The following is an 18,129-nucleotide window of genomic DNA, read 5'->3' as shown; positions in this document are numbered from 1 at the left end:
TATGCAATCTGTGTGGCCAGAGACCTTATCAGACTCTCCCTGAGACCCTTTTCCTAAATTAGTTTCTCTCAGTTCTATCAAAGGTAGAACCTATCCTTATGAAAGGTGTTACATGTACTTTACAAAATGTTCTGGTTTTATTGCATGTACAGGGCTTTCATGCCATTATTAAGCTGAAAACTTTTGAAGCATTCTCAGTTGAGGTCTGTTTATGTATTATATTCTTTATATATATTTATTATATATTCCTTATCATATATATTTATATTTTTTATTATAGTTCTTTCCTTTAACCACATTCTTTACTGCATGACTGTGAGTTACCATCTTGCAAACAGTGGCTGGGCCTTTGTTAAATGTTGAACCTGTCACTGCATTGATTTTGTACTTCTTATTGCGGCGAACTTCTCGACCAGTGAGGAAGAACAACCACCACACGAGGATTCTTCTCAGATCACACTTTATTGGAGTGCCTCTTGGTTGAGGGGGAGCAGGAAGAAAGGGGCCCCCGAGAGCACAAAAGCAGCTGCTTATATAGGGAGTAGGCACACGGGTTGCCCTGTGATTGGCTGCCACCATCAGCTGACACTAGACTGCATCAGGATAGGCCCAAGGACTCTAAACCACTGCGCATGTGGGAAACAGGGACACACAGCTCCCAAAGGCATAGCCATATATGGAGTTGTTTATTTCCAACAAGACAGGATGTCAGAGCCATCTTGTAATGGCGATTCTGTCCAGCTCCCTGAACTTATTCTCCAGAGCAGTAAGAAACAAACTCGGCATCTAAAAATTACTCAGTTGTCAGAGGCATTTGGCTCTAGCAGTCTATCACAGAACCTTGACATCATTCTGTTTCGCTCTGTCATTGCCCTGACAACAAAATGTAGTAGGGAGCATGGGCCCTTTGTTTGTCCCGCCCTGCTAGCTTATACCTGAAACAACCACACAGAAATTGTATTAATTAAATTACTGACTGGCCCATTATCTCTAGCCTATTATTGGCTAACTCTCACATCTTGATTCAGACCAGTTCTAATAATCTGTATAACACCATGAGGTCGTGGCTTACCGGGAAAGATTCTAACCAGCATCAGTCTCAGGCAGGAGCTTCACGGTATCTGCCACACTGCCCTTCTCCCCAGCGTCCAGTTTGGTCTACTCCACCTATCTAAGTTCTGCCATATCAAAAGGCCAAGGCAGTTTCTTTATTCAACCAATGAAAGCAACACATAGATAGAAGAACTTCCTACACCAACAAAATGCCCAGAATCTCCTTCTATTCTCTGGAAAAGAATAGGAGACCCACTGGATAGAATCATGCAGCCATGTCAAGCCTCAGTCAGCTGGTCCCTAGCTGACATACAAATATCAGACATTTAACTGCCTGTTTCTATTGTACGACTGAGGTTTGGTGGTTGTTTGCCTCCTGTTGTTGTAGCAATAGGACCTTGCTATGCTATCTAACCAAGGGTCTTCCACTCCGAACATGTGGAGATTGAAGCCAAGAAAATTTCAAAGATGCAAGTCGATTTATGTTAGGTTCAGAAGCAAGATTCAGAGCTTGAGATAGGCACATCTGTAGACGCCTTTCTGAGAGGGTCTGAATCACGGTGATAGAATATTCGAGAGTTATTATTTAAGAGGAACACTTATTTCGACTCATAGTTTTCAATGTCTAAGTCCATGATCATCTGGTGCAGGTGAATTTAAGCCCTTGGCAAAGCAGAAGAATCATGACAGAAGGTGTGACAGAGAAGAACGGGTCCCCTCCTGTCACCAAGAACCACAGAAAGAGTGGTCCTGGGACAAAATATATCTTCAAAGACACGTCCTCAGTGATCTGTTTCCTCCAGCCAAGACTTATCAGCAAATAACCTCCCAGTATGACCTCTTCAGTGGGTTAACCCATTGATGAAGCTAGAACCTAAAGATCTAATCATCTCTCAATACCACCAACAATTGGGGACCAAGTGTTCAACACATTTATTTTGGGGATGGCCCTTTAGTATGTTCATTAAGTTCCTAGGTCTGGTTTATCTGATATGGCTTTAGTGTTTCCACGTACCCATGCTTTTCCAATCTCTTTTGACTAAGTTTATAGGTGGTAACTTCTTTTTAAGTGTCTCTTAGTTGGTACTGGGCAGGTGATGGTGGTGATATGCACAAGCAAGATAGGAAATTCTGCTTTGCAAAAGAAAGTCATCTAGAGCAAGGCACGGCCTAAAGGCCGGTTGCACACATTTACTTTTAAGTGCCTCTTGGTTGGATGGTGGACAGGTAGGATTATTTATGTGCATTGCATGATGTCAAATTCTGCTTTGTAAAATAAATTCACCCAGGGAAAGGTGCAGCCTAAAGGCCAGTATCACGTAATACAGACTGACTTAGGGCAACAAACAGTCTGACCACCATAATTCGGTTGATTGCTTTCTTGCCATGTAGAATCTTTCTATGGATATTTGGGGGTTAATTTATGATTTTCCTACTTCAACAAAGTTTTCATTCCATCATTAGTGTATGAAAATCAGGCGTTGGTGGTATTTGGATGTCAAAAAAAGAAAGGAAAGCAGATGTGTACATACCTGAAACAGTGACTTCTGTTTCTCATTGCAAATTCCTCTTTCACTGTGAGGGAGGAAGGAGACCTCTGCCACAACCTAACCAGTGGTATTTAGTTAACCTTTCCCCACAGGTCCTTTGCTTCCCAGTTGTTACGGATAACAAGGATAGGAAAAAACACTATTTGGAAAGCTGGTTGGTGGTTCTATGCAAAGGAATGCTACAGTGAGAACCGATGAAAAACAGAATGGTACTATTAAAGCCCAGAAATAGAAATAAGGGCTTATATATAGATAAGAAGAGAAAACCAGAAGATGGTGTCATTATGGGTGATGTGGGATTCCCCTCTGCATGCTGTGAATATCATTGGTTAATAAAAAATCTGTTTTGGACCTGTGATAGGGCAGAATAGAGCTAGACGGGAAAACTAAACTGAATGCTGGGAGAAAGAAGGCAGAATCAGGAGAAGCCATGGGATCACTAAAGGAGAAAGATGCAAGCCACCAGTAAGGACCTTGATGGTAGGCTACAAGCCTCGTGGTAAAATATAAAATAATAAAAATGGGTTAATCAAAGATATAAGAGCTAGCTATCAATACACTTAAGTGATTGGTCACACAGTATTGCAAATAACATAGCTTCTGAATGATTATTTTGGGTCTAAGCAGCTGGGAATGAATGAGTGGCCTCTGCCAACAGATAGGTCACTTCATTGCAAAGGGGTGCCAAAGAACTGGTGGCCAGGAAGGACAGGCTTGGCTAGAGCTGAGGCTTGGGTGGGAAAGCTGTCTTGTGCTCAGGTTCTGTCTCTACCTGCTGCTGCGCCATACAGTAAGCATACCCCCAGGTTCTCAGTCCCATGACTCTTCTCTATAACCTGTGTGTGACAATACCAGCACTGCAGCCAGGGACAGCCAGAGTTTGGCCCCACTCGTGTGTGACTCTGAAGACGTCATCTAGCTTTCGTGAACCCCCGTTTCCCCGTTTCCTCATTGTTTTGATGTTTTTGATGACTCAACAAGCTACTCTATGCAAAGTATCCAGTGGGGGTTTTCAAAGAACTCAATAAGAATAGCTCTCATCACTGAGATCTACCCATGAGGGGATGGGTGTTGGGACCAGGGTGGTATCATGGTTTAAAAGAATGAAATGGGGGGTTGGGGAGATGGCTCAGTAGCTAAGAACTCCTATTACTCTCCCAGAGGAACTGAGTTTGATTCCTAGTACCCACATCAGTTGGCTCACAACTGCCTGCAACTCCAACTCCAGGTGGTCAGACATCTCTGCCTCGGTGGACCAGTGTTCACAGGCACATACCCTCTCACTGGTACACACACACACACACACACACACACACACACACACACTAAAATAAAAATAGAATAAAATCTTTAAAAAATGATGATGTGTTTTAGTTTTAGAGGCATCTGAGTTTATATTCCATCTGTATTGTTTCCTGTTTCCCAGTTTAGAGGAAATCACCCTGGGTTTGGGCTGGGCCATATCCTTGCAGTCTCTGCTTAGTTGATGGACATTGCCCCCTCCCGCCCCAGGCAAGCCCTCTTTGCTGAGGTATTATGGGATCAACTGCTTTCTCTTTGTGCTGGCTAACACCTTTTCTTCCCCCTGGACTCTTGCTGAGGCAAGATGCAGAGACATAGAATTCTCCCCCACTTTCCTGCGTCAATACATGATTTTTCCTGGTGGCCTATTTTTAAGAGATGTCTGCAGAAAGAAGAAATTCTATACAAGAGGAAACCACAATTTGACTAGTTTGACGCAATCCTGACCGTCACACTTGAACACTTGAATTAAGTTAGGGTTGCTTTCTTTTAGCCAGCCCTCCTCATTGTCTTTCCCAATGAATTTCTGAATCCACTTTTACCTTCTCTCTCTCTCTCCTCCCATAATATAACTTTCTTCATCAATTTATTTAGAATTTTTTACATGACTGCTCAATATATTTTTCTAGGCTGATAGCAAGCAACAGAAATTGGATGAATTAGAACAAAGTTCTCACTGAAGGTTTTATATATATGTATATGTATGGCTGTTTTTTTCTACATTTGTGTTGTCTTAGAGTTTCTACTGCTGTGATAAAACACCATGATCAACTTGGGGAGGAAAGGGTTTATTTGACTTACATATCCTAAATCCTTCCACATCGGTCACTAATTAAGAAAATGTTACTGGGGCATCTTCTCAACTGAGATTCCCTCTTCCACAGTCATTCTAGTATATGTCAAGTTGACATAAAACTAGCCAGCACATGTGTGTATCTCATGGATGCAGTGCCTGAGGAGGCCAGAAGAGGGTATCAGATCTCCTGAAGCTTTGATTATGGACCCCTGTGAGCTGCCCTGTGGGTACTGGGAATTGAATCCAGATCCTCTGGAGGAACAGCTAATGCTCTTAAACTGCTGAGCCACCTTTTCCAGTTTAGCATGTTTTTCTTTTTAAAGGTTCATTCCCACTAAAAACAATCAAACAGAACAAAACAAAGCCCCCGTTCCAGTGAGACAGAAACTCCAGATTATAAAGCAAATGTGTTTATTAAAGGCCATGTGTCACAGGCATTGTCTTACTGTCACTTAGTAGCAACTCTCTGAGGTGAGGCAGAAAGTGAAATCGTTGTCCCCACCCTTCTCTCTCTACGGAAATCAATTTTCTCCTGGGTCTGGAGGAAAGAAGTGCCTGCCCAAGGAGCGGACATAGTTTGCTCCCGGGAGGCGCTGTCTTGGTTCGCAGGTGTCTATGCACAGCACACAGAAGAGACTGGGCTGAGGGGGTTCTCATATTCTTCTCCATATTCACTGATGAGAAAACTAAGGTTTTAAAAAGGTAAGTATTTTACTCAGTTCCTCCAATGATTCTTCCATTATGGCTGAAAGGCTAAGGCAAGTCAGGATTCAAGGTCGTCCTGTTGTGCTGGTGTCCCTCAGGGACGGAAGGACCCAGAGGCATTGTCTGGATGGAAGCAGGAGAAAGCCAGCTGAGGCTGGCACAAGACCTGTGGGAAAGGCACAGGATGGGTAGAAACTGCCTTATGTTCCGGAACACAGGAAGACAACTCCCCATGGCTGCGTGTCTGCATGGTTTTGCCTTTACCCTGCTTCTTCTGATACATCCCTTGTCAGTTGTTTGTTCTTTCATTTTTGACAACAGGGTCTCATGCAACCCAGGCTGGCCCCTAGCTCACTATATAGCCAAGGCTAGCCTTGAACTCTGGCTTTCATCATGCTTCCCAAGTGCTGGAATTATAGGTGCATACCACCACGCCTGACTTTTGCTTTCCGTGCCCGTTTTAATCATTACTTTCTTATTTGACCTTTAAAAGTCATTGAAAAGATGTCACATTGACCACTGACTGACTGGAGGGCTCTTGCCAAAGGATGCACTTACTACAGCAGAGAAGGAGAAAATAGTACACACAGTTTCCTTATGTCAGGGCGTGCAGTGTTACAGCGCAGCAGAGGCTGCTGTACCTGTTTGGGCTCAGGGAAGGTTTCCTTTTTCCTTTTGGACTTCCAGTTTCAAGATTCTTATGACATGACATGAGTGATGATGGCAGTGCCTGTGGCTTTTTTTTTTTTTGTCTTTGCTGATGCAACTAACTTTCCCTGGTTATGGTTGGGACTTTTCCCTCTGCTCATTTCAGACCCGTGCAGTGGAGTTTTCCTATCTTGTCTTTTGCTTTTTATGTTTTGTCGACTTAGTCAGACTTTATTTCAGGTATCAGTCAGTACCTTCCTTCACCTGTAAAGACCACTCACCATAGGCAATCAGATTCTCATATTGATATTCGGTTATAACAATGAGAAATAAGACAAGGACCATAGGCTAAGGCCAACTGGATGGAGAAAACACAACTAGGTATTATTATTTTTTTAAGAGTAATTCCAGGATGATAATGTTGTTATAGTCTTTGGAGATGAACTGCTATAATGCTAATACCTTTAAACTTTTTGACAGTTTCATATATATGTATTTATATGTATATGTGTGTGTATGCATCATTTTCATCCTACCTCTGTTCTCCTCTCATTACCTTCTTATTCCTGCCCCTCTTTCCCCCCAGAAAAGGGGCTTATTCATGCCTTTTGTTTTTCTTGTGATCATTGAGTTTAATTAGAATTGCTAGCATGTGCATGGCTGGGGCTTACTTAGAAGAGTATAGGTGCCAGGTGGTGGTGGCACACACCTTTATTCTCAGTACTCAGGAAGCAGAGACAGGCAGATCTCTGTGAATTTGAGACCACCCTGGTCTACAGAGTGAGTCCAGGACAGCCAGGGCCACACAGAGAAACCCTGTCTTGGAAAACCTGGAAAAAAAAAGTGTGGGCAACTTAAAAATCACTCCACCACTGAAGCAAATGAACTTCCCTGCAATCATGAACTGCCAAAGCACCTCAGGGAGTGAGTGGTGCAGGAGCCCTTCCCAATCCAAGATGGAATGTTCATAGGCCCCATCTTGTGTGGCGCTTGCACAGGTAACCACAGCTGCTGAATATTCATGAACTGCTCTTGAACATTTACTAGACACTATGTTTTGAATAGTGCCTATATAGCTCCAATTAACTTTCATGGGAAAAAATGTTCATTTTTCAAAAGGAGAGAAATTAGGGCCTAGAGAAATTAGGCAGGAGAAAGATTACAGAAACAGTAAACAGTGCCTGGGATTAGAATTCAGGGATCCTAACCTTATGGTACTGTAGAAAGGGAAATGTCACATAGGCTGAGTGTACTGGTAATCCCAGCCAAGTTGCATAAACTCTTTGCTTTTGTTTCCTGGCCTATGAAATGGGAAGAGGAAAGCGATTCTTGGAAAGCATGGTGTGCTTGAATGAGATGTGTAAAACCGAGCTCTCAGCATGCACAGTGCATCCCCTTGCCTGCCTCTGCAGTCTAACCTTGGCTTGTGATACCAACTCACAGCAGCTCAGCCCCAGCATATTAGAAATGCCATTGATTTCTTCCCTTTGCATGTCTAATCCAGTTGATCTTGTTGCTCAAGCTCAATGATCCATTGAAAGTGACCATTTGTGTCCTCTGTTGCCACACCCAGAAGTCAAGGCATTTCACATCTTTCCTGAATGGTGAGAGACTCTCCACTCATCCTCCTGTTTTAACCCCTGCTTCACTGTGATTACCTGCCACTCACAAGCCAGACAGCTAACTTCGCAAAGCGCAAATCGGATGCCAATTCTGTTTTGAAATCGCTCCTTGTCTGAAAGCTTCTAGCAACTTTCCATTAACTACATGATAAACAGCTCTCCTCATCCTAGACTTTGCCTCCTCTTGTTATGATCACCCTTTGCCTTTACTGTGTGCGGTGCTCATTTTCTTTTCTTTAAGCATCTCTTCCCCCTCCCCCAACTTTTATTGAGAATTGATTCATCCCGATGATGTTTTCCCCTCCTTCTACTTCTCCCAGTCCCTACCCACCACCCATCCCCTCAGGATCCACTCCCTTTCTGTCTCCCATTAGAAAAGAACAGGCTTCTAAGAGATAACAACCAAACAGGACAAACTAAAATACTATAAGATAAAACAAAACGATCACATCAGAATTGGACAAGATGGATCCACAGAAGGAAAAAAGACCTAAGATAAGGCACATGAATCAGAGAATCACTCCTTCACATTTTCAGGAGTCCCATAAAAACACTAAACTGAGAGCTATAATATATGTGTGCAGAGGACCTGGTACAGAATGTAATATAGGCCCTGAGCTTGCTGCTTCAGCCTCTGTGAGTTCATCTGAGGTATGCTCAGTTGGTTTAGGGGTCCTTATTCTCCTGGTGTCCTTCATTCCCTCTGGCACTTACATTCTTTACACTTCCTCTTCCTTTTGGTTCTCTGGGCTTGAGGGGTGGGATTTGATGGCAATATCCCATAAGAACTATGTGTTCCACAGTCTATTTCTCTGCTTAATGTCTGGCTGTGGGTCTCTGTGTTTGTTCCCATCTGCTGCAGGAGGAAGCTTCTCTGATGGTGGCTGAATAAGGCACTGATCTGTGAGTACAGCAGAATGTCATCAGCAGTCATTGCACTGTTCCTTTTTCTTTTTAAACCAGTAGTATTTGGTCTCTGGGCTTATCTAGGTCTCTGGGCTTATCTAGTCTCTGATTCTTGATAACCCAAGAAATGTTGGGTATGGGTTCTATCTCATGGAGTGGACCTTAAGTCAAATCCAACATTGGCTGGTTACTCTCACAAGCTTTGTGTTACCATTGCCCTAGCAATGAGCAGGACATATTGTAGATCAAAGGTTTTGTGGCTGGGTTTGTGTTTATGTTTCTCTTTTGGTAGCCACACACTTTTAATGGCTTAAAACCATTGGTAACTCTAGTTTTAGTGCATCTGATGCCATTTTCTGACCTCCTTGGACAACCCCCCCCCACACACGATGCACAAATATACATGCAGGCAAAACACCCATACACAGAAACTTAAATGATAATTAAAATCAAATATTTCTCATTGGACCCTGGATTTTACTTATGTCCCTATAACAAGTTCCTTATTGCAGTAGAGGATGTATGTGTCCATGCCACACCCAACAATCAGCTCCCATCCTCTGCCTAGCTCTTCCTTCCAGCAGAGAGAATGAAGCTCAGACTCTTTTTGGAGGAGGTGATTTGAGGTTAGCGATGGTCTAGTTAACCATCTCTGAGCACTGTGTATGTTTGGACTGTGGTCTATTTGGCCTCTTAAGTGCTTCTTACTACTTACACAGTAGCATGAATTGTTTCCCTCCACATGTACTAAAACTAATCAGTTAGCTCTCATCCCATTTTCTTTTTCTCAGCAATAAGTAAAAGGCTAAAATATTATTGTAAAATGACAAGAAATAATATTTTATGTGCTAACTTTATAAAGTTCAAACCCCACAGTTTACCCTTATTGAATAATCATTTCTAGTGGTTGTGTACGTACCTAATTCACAACACATAGGAATAGAGAAGCAGATCGGTGTGGAAGTCAAGGCAGTTAGACAATGCAAGGGCCTGAGGACCCAAGAAGGAAAATGGTCCAGAGAACTTGTGATGGATGTGACCAGCATTAGCCCAGACTGATTTGTAGGGCCCACAAACCTTCCCCGTGATGCCCAGAAATACCCGAGGACCACATTCTCCTGGGTATGATGGGATCATCCTACTACGTGGGTTAAACCAGAACTGACCAATACAAATATTACAATGTGATTTAAGATTTTTAGCAGTCACATAAAATAGTAGTAGAAAGAAGAAAGTGAAATTAATTTAATAACGTTACGTTTACCTTAATAGACCTCAAATCTTAACATTTTGATTTGTGGCTCTTGTTGTATGCTGATGGGTAGCTCTCTGGAAAAGAACAATTCCCATTTGTTCCTTTGCTGATTTCCTGGCTATAAGGATCCTTGTCATAGTCAACTTCAAGCTAAGATAATGATACAAATGGTAATAAATAACAATTATTGAATTCTAATAAGTGGTAGACTCATTTGTATTTGTCTCTTCTCTTCCATCCTTTCTCCTTCCTCCCTCTCCCCCTTCCTTCTTCTTATAGTGCATAATGAAAGCTAAGAGTCAACTAGTTTGTCCTATGAGAAGCAGTGAAACCGATTTACACACAGACCTTCTGACTTTTGCCAAGTGTCAAGAATAGTAAGGTAAGATTAAAGGGCTGGTGGCCATGGTGATGGGAGTGCTGGAGCCAGAACACAGATGCTCTGAATAGACAAGAATGAAACTACAGCCTGTGATATAATCTAATAGTGTTCAGATATTGGGCTAGATTGATAGTAGGTGTACATAGGGGTGCATGAAGATGAATGGGGCCTAGAGTTCCCCTAGCAAGGGCAGACAGGCACATATGGGCATCACTCTGACATACAACAGAGAGATCTGTGCTAGATGAAAGGCATCTATCCCCCCAGCTCCGGCTGAGCCTATAGCAGAGGGAAGGTAATGTATAATAGGAAACAAGGTGGAACACAGGCAAAGGGATGTGGGGAACAGACTTCTGGGCCAGTGAAGTGAAATCTTTCCCAATTTTACCAGGATGAATTGAGAACCTTGAGTCAATATAAGAGGATTAAAAAACCACAAAGGATTATAGTATAACCTCGAAAGGAAAAGCCCATAGCAATCCCCCAGGCTGATTTGCATAAACTATCAGTGTCCTGATGAGTGTGTGTGACTTTTGCAGAGACGTCACATTCCAAAGACTTCCAGGTTAAGGAGACAGAAATGAATAGTGTTGGGTGAGGAGATAAGCAGTATCATTTTCAAAGAGAAAGAAACGTCTAGCTCATCACTCTCTACTCTCTCTAGTTCCGTTCACCTGGCTCAGCCAAGAAGTCACTCCATGCTGGCTGTTCTTAATGACTTATGGCAACATTTTAAAATTGGTGATTTCCTTCCCCCTGCTGTCCTCCCCCAATCTCACTTCGTTATCTTTAGAAGAATGAAAGTGTAAGCAAAATGAGAGAGAAAGATTCCCCTAACTTTTGAGTTTAAAAGCTCAGGCCCTAGAGGGGAGCAGGGGGGCGAGCAAGGCAGAAAATGTTTGATGAGGGGCTGAGAGGATAGCTCAGTGGGTGAAGTTCTTATTATATAAGTTCGAGGACCTGAGTTCAAATCCCCAGAACCAACATAAAGGTAGATGAGGAGTGCAATTTTCTGTAATCTCAGCACTCTTTGGTGAGGTGGAAGGCAGACAGGAAAAGCCCTTCCAGGGATGGGCTAGCTCATGGTCCAGTTAGCTGGGCTAACACAACAAGAGTTGTGTCTCAAGCAAGTAGAAGGTGAGCACCCACACCTGATGGTGTCCTCTGACCGCCTCATGTGCCATGAAACACAGACACCTGCAATCATATACATGAACACACACATACACACAAATAAGCATGTAAACACACACACACACACACACACACACACACACACACACAATGATTTAAAAACAAAGAAGTGTTGGGTGAGTAAGTAAAAGGCTATTCTGCCACTCAGATGAAGTTAAGATGCCTAGATAAAGGTAGATTCCTGAGGAAGTGGGAAGCCCTGTCCTTGATGATGGGGGTGGAGGTGGGGTTTTGCCAAACCCTCAGTGTGTTGTAAGATGTACGATTTTGTTTTGGGAGTTTCTAGCAGCCTGTTAGGGATTTGCCTGAGCCTTCACTCATTTCTCTGTCTCCCCCTATCTCTCTCTCTCTCTCTGCTTTAGGTTAGTGCTTTTCAAGTTTCTTATATGTATACTTATTTTGAAGCAGACTCTAGGATTCTGCTTTTTCTAACAAGTTCTGGGTGAACAGCCCCTGATGGTGGATGGATCACACTCCCTGCAGGTGTTAAACACTCCTACATGCAAGGCACAGACTTTGGCTAATATAAATCCTGCAGCATCTCAGAAGAAAACCCTACTCTCCATCTTCAAAGTGAGGAAACCAAAAGTGATCAAGGTTCTTTGTCTGATTCAATGATTTGCATAAGGATAACAACAATTGATGACTGGACCCAGAGAGTTAACATTAAAAGGACCTTTGAGGTTAACAAAACAAAACAAAACACCCAAACCCAAATAACACTGCTACAATTGCCTAGGGACTGATCTATTTAGACATGCTGGTTATGTTTATTACATTGGTGATTTCATTCTATCCTCAACATAAGAACAACTTATTACATTGGTGATTTCATTCAATCCTCAACATAAGAACAACATTTAAGAAATGGGTTTTTGACAAAGAAATTGAAGCTGATAGGATAAAACCTTTTCTATCATAAAGTGGATATATCTGAAGGTATAGTCAAGAAATCCTGTTATTTTGGCACAATTCTTATAATTTCCAGATGTCAGTCTGTCTGTGGCACTATAAGGATAGCATAGAAATCGTACGTAGTTGTCAAGGTGAGGGTGGTGCCTGTTCATAATGATCATGGGCACAGTGATCACAAAGATGGAGCAACAAACATACGCAAAGGCTTGGAGTGAAGGCTGTAATGCCTGGTTCCTGGTAAGTTATAGACAAGGGTCCATTGACACCACGGTTTCTCTTCCTCAGTTTCAGTCACGTGTGTGTGTGTGTGTGTGTGTGTGTGTGTGTGTGTATCTTGTGGTATGTTTAGTAGCATCCTTAGCTGTCGTGTTTTATGTTCAGTCTCAATGACCAAAAATAACTTAAATATTGTCAAATTATCTCTTAGGGGACCAATCTGTCTTCTGGGTCTATCAGATTTCTTATGAACTCAACGTAGACTAGCTTTTGCAATTGTTAGATTTAAAGAAGGTTAGATTTTGAAGTTTTTATTTTGGGTGACATCATGACTGTATAGAATTGCCAAAGCTTGTTTACTGTATGCCTTAAATAGATGAATTTATTGTACATAATTTTATTTCAGCGTGAGGAAGTTCTTTAAAAATAAATATGTATTACTGGCTAATATGCTCACATTTTCCCTACTCTCTTGGTATTGCATACATATTTTGGATATACAGTTTGACACATTTTTTTGTGAGCACCAACAGTTTTATCTAGCTGGTTGTTTCCTATAAGGGTAGGCTATACAATGGGCTTCTCTCTCATACAGGGAAAAATTACTGCGACTGTTTTGTACCTCTGAATTTTATAATGTATCATCATGCCCTAAAATAGCTGCCAGTGGTCAATTCAAGCTGTAAAAAGAAGCATCAACTAATATGAAGACTGAAAAGGAAAATTAGCCTCTGAAGAAAAGGGACTAGTGGTTCTGAAACCCAAGTGGAACATCACTCTATGAGTTCACATTTGCATTTGAACTGCTGCTGCAAGTCTGGTTTCAATTAGCAGCGCACATCACAGCTGTGTTAACCTCAAATCGAAGATCACAGTCTGGGCCACCAGGAGACTTCAATATTTAACATTGCCATTTTCAATACTGCTCTCTTCTGCTTCTGGAAGGGCTGCACTTCAGATCCACAAGCAAGCAATTCAAATTAATTGGGCATATCTTTATAGAAAGCTTCTCCTGGCCTTTTGGGAATTCAGGACAACATCCCCGAGCTCAGGGATAGTCACCATGGGGAAGACTGAAACAATTTTAGGAAGTTTTAAGAGAAACAACAAAGTGTAACCAAAGCTCCCTACACTTGCATTTTCTTTGGGGCCCTGGTAAGAGTTCTTATCACAGAGGTGTAAAGGTGGAACAGATCTCCGTTTGTTTCTGGGGAGACTCAAGATCTGGTTCTGACAGGATCTCTCAGAAATATAGTTTATCATACCCTACTCCTCACGTGCTGGGTCAGAATGAGGAATAAATGGGTGTTGGGTCCGGGGGCAAATAATGGGGGACAGACCACTGAAGTCTGGGAAACCAGAGATGAACTTTATTCCAAAAATCACCACGGGGCATAAAAAGCTCACCAGCTAGCCAGGACCATAGCCAGAGTTTGGACATCTAAAATTGTGGCAATGAGGGTGGGTTCTGACCTTCTTTTTATAGTAAGAAGCAAGCATTAGGCGCGGACATTTTTACAATTTTGAGGTTAAGCTTAGAGACATACTGCATTTTAAGATTTATAATTTCTAATAACAAGATTTGAATTAAATTGCGTTTACATAAGCTTGCAGATTTTCTTTGTAGTTAATAGTGTTTGCAAAGAAGTTTACAGCTTTTCTGGCATAACCAGTTTCCCATAGCATGAAACAATGTGAAAAAAAGTCAGGTAAGAACATTTGGTTAAAGTTTATGGGATGGGATGTATGTGAGGAGTTTTGCACAAACCTTTATTAAAAGTCAACTTTGGTCCAAGGCGGTTGTCAGTTGTAAGAGGCAGGGAAGTTATCATAAAAAACTAACCCCTAGCTGCAGAGAGCCATTGGAAAAAGCTAACCTTTGGTCTTGGCCAGAGCTGCTGGTTGTAAGCAAAGAAAACCATTGTTAAAAACCAATCCCTAGTTGCTGACAGAGTGATGACTGTCAGTACCCACTTCTTTAGGCTTATAAATTTATATTTTTATTTCAACATGTTGTTTCTGGACTCTTCATGGGGAAATCTGAGTCTTTCTCAAGCTCTTCTAGTGACTCTGATGATCAATTAGGCTTTGGAGGCCGTAGGTGCTAAGAATGCTCTACTCAAACCTCGAATTCCATCCACAGTGTTCTTCCAATGTTATTGTTTGCAAGGTTTATTAGATTTTTTAATTGTGTGTATGTATGTGTGATTTTTGTGTGAGTGTGTTCTCTTGAGTGCAAGTACCCTTGGAGGCCGGAAGATGGTGCTGGATTCCCTGGAGCTGGAGTTACAAGCATCGTGAGTCACTGGGTATATACTGGGAAGTAAGCTGGAGTCCTCTGGAAGAGCAGGAAGCACTCTTAATTTCTCTGCTATCCCTCCAGCTCCATCTTCTAAAGTTTTTGTTTAGATTACACTTGAAGGCCCCTACCTCACAAGGCATCCTTCTTGGGCAAGTACATAGGGGTTTGGCAGCGAGCGATAAAACACAAAGGTTTCTGAGGCAGAGTGGATATCAGAAACAGAAAAAGAGGAAGGTAAGTTTGGAGAGGAAACTTAGAAAGACTAAATGTGGAGTTAGAGAATTTTAGCTCTTTCACTCTTAAATGTGTGTGTGTGTGTGTGTGTGTGTGTGTGTGTGTGTGTGAGAGAGAGAGAGAGAGAGAGAGAGAGAGAGAGAGAGAGAGAGACTGACTTTGCACGTGTTTGAACTTAGGTCGTCAGGCTTGGCAGCAAGTCCTTTGTGTGCCGAGTCACCTCCCTGCCCAGAGAATTTCAATTCTCCATATGGTTATGATCTCACTGAGCATAAGAAACAAATGGTTTGAGAATCAATGAGAATGAAGTAGAGAGGGAGGCTGAAAGTTTAATTTGGGAGTTCAACTAAGAAGAAATACAGTTTTGGGTCAAAGCAGCAGCAGCAGGGATGGAAAGAATAAGATAACATGAGCCCAGGAGCCCCACTTTGGGGACAGAGGCTCTGCAAAGTCTGACTGATCAAGAGTAAAGAAAAGCCAGTACTGATTCTATGACTCAGAGCGTCCTGGGCAGCCAAACCAGGACATCAGGGTCCACAGCAGGTTGATAACAACGAGGGCAAACCTAGTATTTGAAAATGCATTTAACTCTATCCCTTCCCACGGATCTTACTCAAACACTCAATACACTTGGTTATAACTCCTTGTGAATGTTCCAAGTATTTGGTGTGTGAAGAGCCACTGTAAATATCTCTGCATTCACTGGTCTCTTTACTTTGGTTTATAATCATACTATTTCTCACTTAAATAATTGTGTGAATTGGAACAACGCGCCCTCTCTGGGTTCAAGAACTAAAAAAAGAACATTAATCTGCAGGGAGCAGTCCTTCAGTATTTGGGAAGTAGATTATACCATTGTAGAAAGATAAAAGATGAAGGGCTTGGGGAGCTGAAACAGAGGTGATTCTATAGAGCATACATTTTTGGTTGGCACAGAACACCCTACACAGGTCTCCCGAGTGGAAGACATTTAACCCCACCCTTCAATTTGCATTGGACGTATTCCAAGTCCTTATTTTAAAAAGTCTAAAATATAAGTCACATCATCTTCTGCTTAAGCCTGTAAGGGTTTCCCTGGCTTCTTCAAGGAACATTCTAAAGTCCTTGACTTGTAACAAAATTCATTTCAGGAAAGCTTCCCAGAATCTCACCCGCCATGCACTTCTCTAGCTGCAATTCCCTGAATGCACAAGGCACAAGTAAGATTTACCCAGAGTGTACTGGCTGCTTCTGTCCCCGCTGCCTGTCCCTGCTTCCTTAGAAGATCAGACCTCTGGTTTCTCTGAGATCTACCCAACTCATGTCAGGGGAGCTACCTTTCTAAATTTCAGTGTAGAGTGGTACCCTCTTGCTGCATGCTTCTTCCTTTCCTTGATACCTCAGTTCTAACATCTTCCAGGCTATGGCCGTGCTACCTTCTTTTCTGTGACTCCTCTTCAGGGTATGTTTTCCTCGTGTGTTTTCTGTGACTCCTCTTCAGGATACGTTTTACTCACGTGTTTTTCCCCAGCACCAGTATTAAGGCACCTGGCCCAGGCTTACTGAGTGGAAAATGATGACATACATAGACATTTCAAATGGACAAACAAACAAACAAAAAGCCCCAAATACCAGAAAACCAAAACAACAACAAAATCCCCCAAACCAAAAAAAAGCCCCCAAAAGTTTTGCTACTTTCTGAACATGAGATGTTCTGTCAACTTTTGAAGTATTTTTATTTTCCATACTTCTCTATAGCTTTGGTTCTTCCTATATGAGGTTAATGTCTATGATAAGTAATCACCTTGGTTTATTTTACTTTCTAGATTCAAAGCTAATTTATTCTGGCAGACACGTTTGTGTAAGATGTTTTAAAACACACTGCTCACAGGGTTAGTAATTCACTCGAGTTCTTTACAAACCTTTCAACTATGTTTTATTAAAAAGTATTTTCAAGATATCTGCCCATTTGCTCAGGACTGAAAGGCCACCAATGATGTAATTGCCAGTAGTTTTTAAGAGTCATGTTCAAATGCTAGAGCAGCCCAATGGTGACTTTGAGACACTCACACAGTCTATCAAAGAGCTCATCCAGAATGCCCAGCTTGTTTTCTACCTCTCTCTCTCTCTCTCTTGTGTGTGTATGTGTGTGTGGTGTGTTTGTGTGGTGTGTGTGTGTGTGTGTGTATGTGTATGCATTTTTTGTGTGTCTTCCCTTTCATAAGGGCTGTGAAGAAGCCAAGAGACTGTGGTCAATAAAAAAGAAACAAGAGTAAGGTACTACTTAAACTTCAATAAAGATCACAGGAAGCAAAACAGCAGTAGGAAGTCAAGAGGGAGAGTTACAGCATATCTGTGCTCTACTTTCTTGGCACAAGATACCAAGCAATTCTACAGTTCCCACTGTATAGAAGAAAAAAGTATTTATTAATTTTTCTTCAGAGGAGCATGATGCCAGTGATAAGGGAAGCTACGTGCGTGCTGCACAGGTTTGTGCTCATAGATGTTCGTTTGTTTATTTTTGTCCTTTCGGCAGTCATTTAAAATATTCCCAAGACTTGGAGGAAACGGTTCAGTCAGTCAAGCACTTCCCATGCAAACATGAGGTTCTGAACCAGCATCTGTGTAAAAGCTGGTTGCAGTGGAGCATGCTCATAGCCCCAGAGCCAGGGAAACTGAAACAGGAGGATTTTTGTATGCATGCCAGTCTAGTCAAAATGCAAGTTCCTGGTTCAGCGAGAGATCATCCCTCAAAGACTAAGTTGGAGAGCAACTGAAGGAGACACTTGATGTTCATCGACCTCCAGCCACTACATTAGCCACACATGCATGTGCCCCCTACATGGATCCCCCTCATGCACATGCCACCCCCTCATGCACATGCCACCCCCACATACAAATACCTGCACTCATGCTCTTGAACACACACACACACAGACACACAGACACACACACACACACACACACACACACACACAAAGACACACACAGACACACTCACACACTGACGCCTAGCCAGACTATCCCTTGTGATTTTCAATATGAATGCATTTTCTACTGTTTCAGCTTG

The sequence above is a fragment of the Microtus oregoni genome, unplaced genomic scaffold (assembly GCF_018167655.1).
Source record: "Microtus oregoni isolate MIOR12 unplaced genomic scaffold, Mior012 000013F_ref0000133, whole genome shotgun sequence".
Taxonomy (NCBI): domain Eukaryota; kingdom Metazoa; phylum Chordata; class Mammalia; order Rodentia; family Cricetidae; genus Microtus; species Microtus oregoni.
This window is presented reverse-complemented; position numbering follows the sequence as displayed.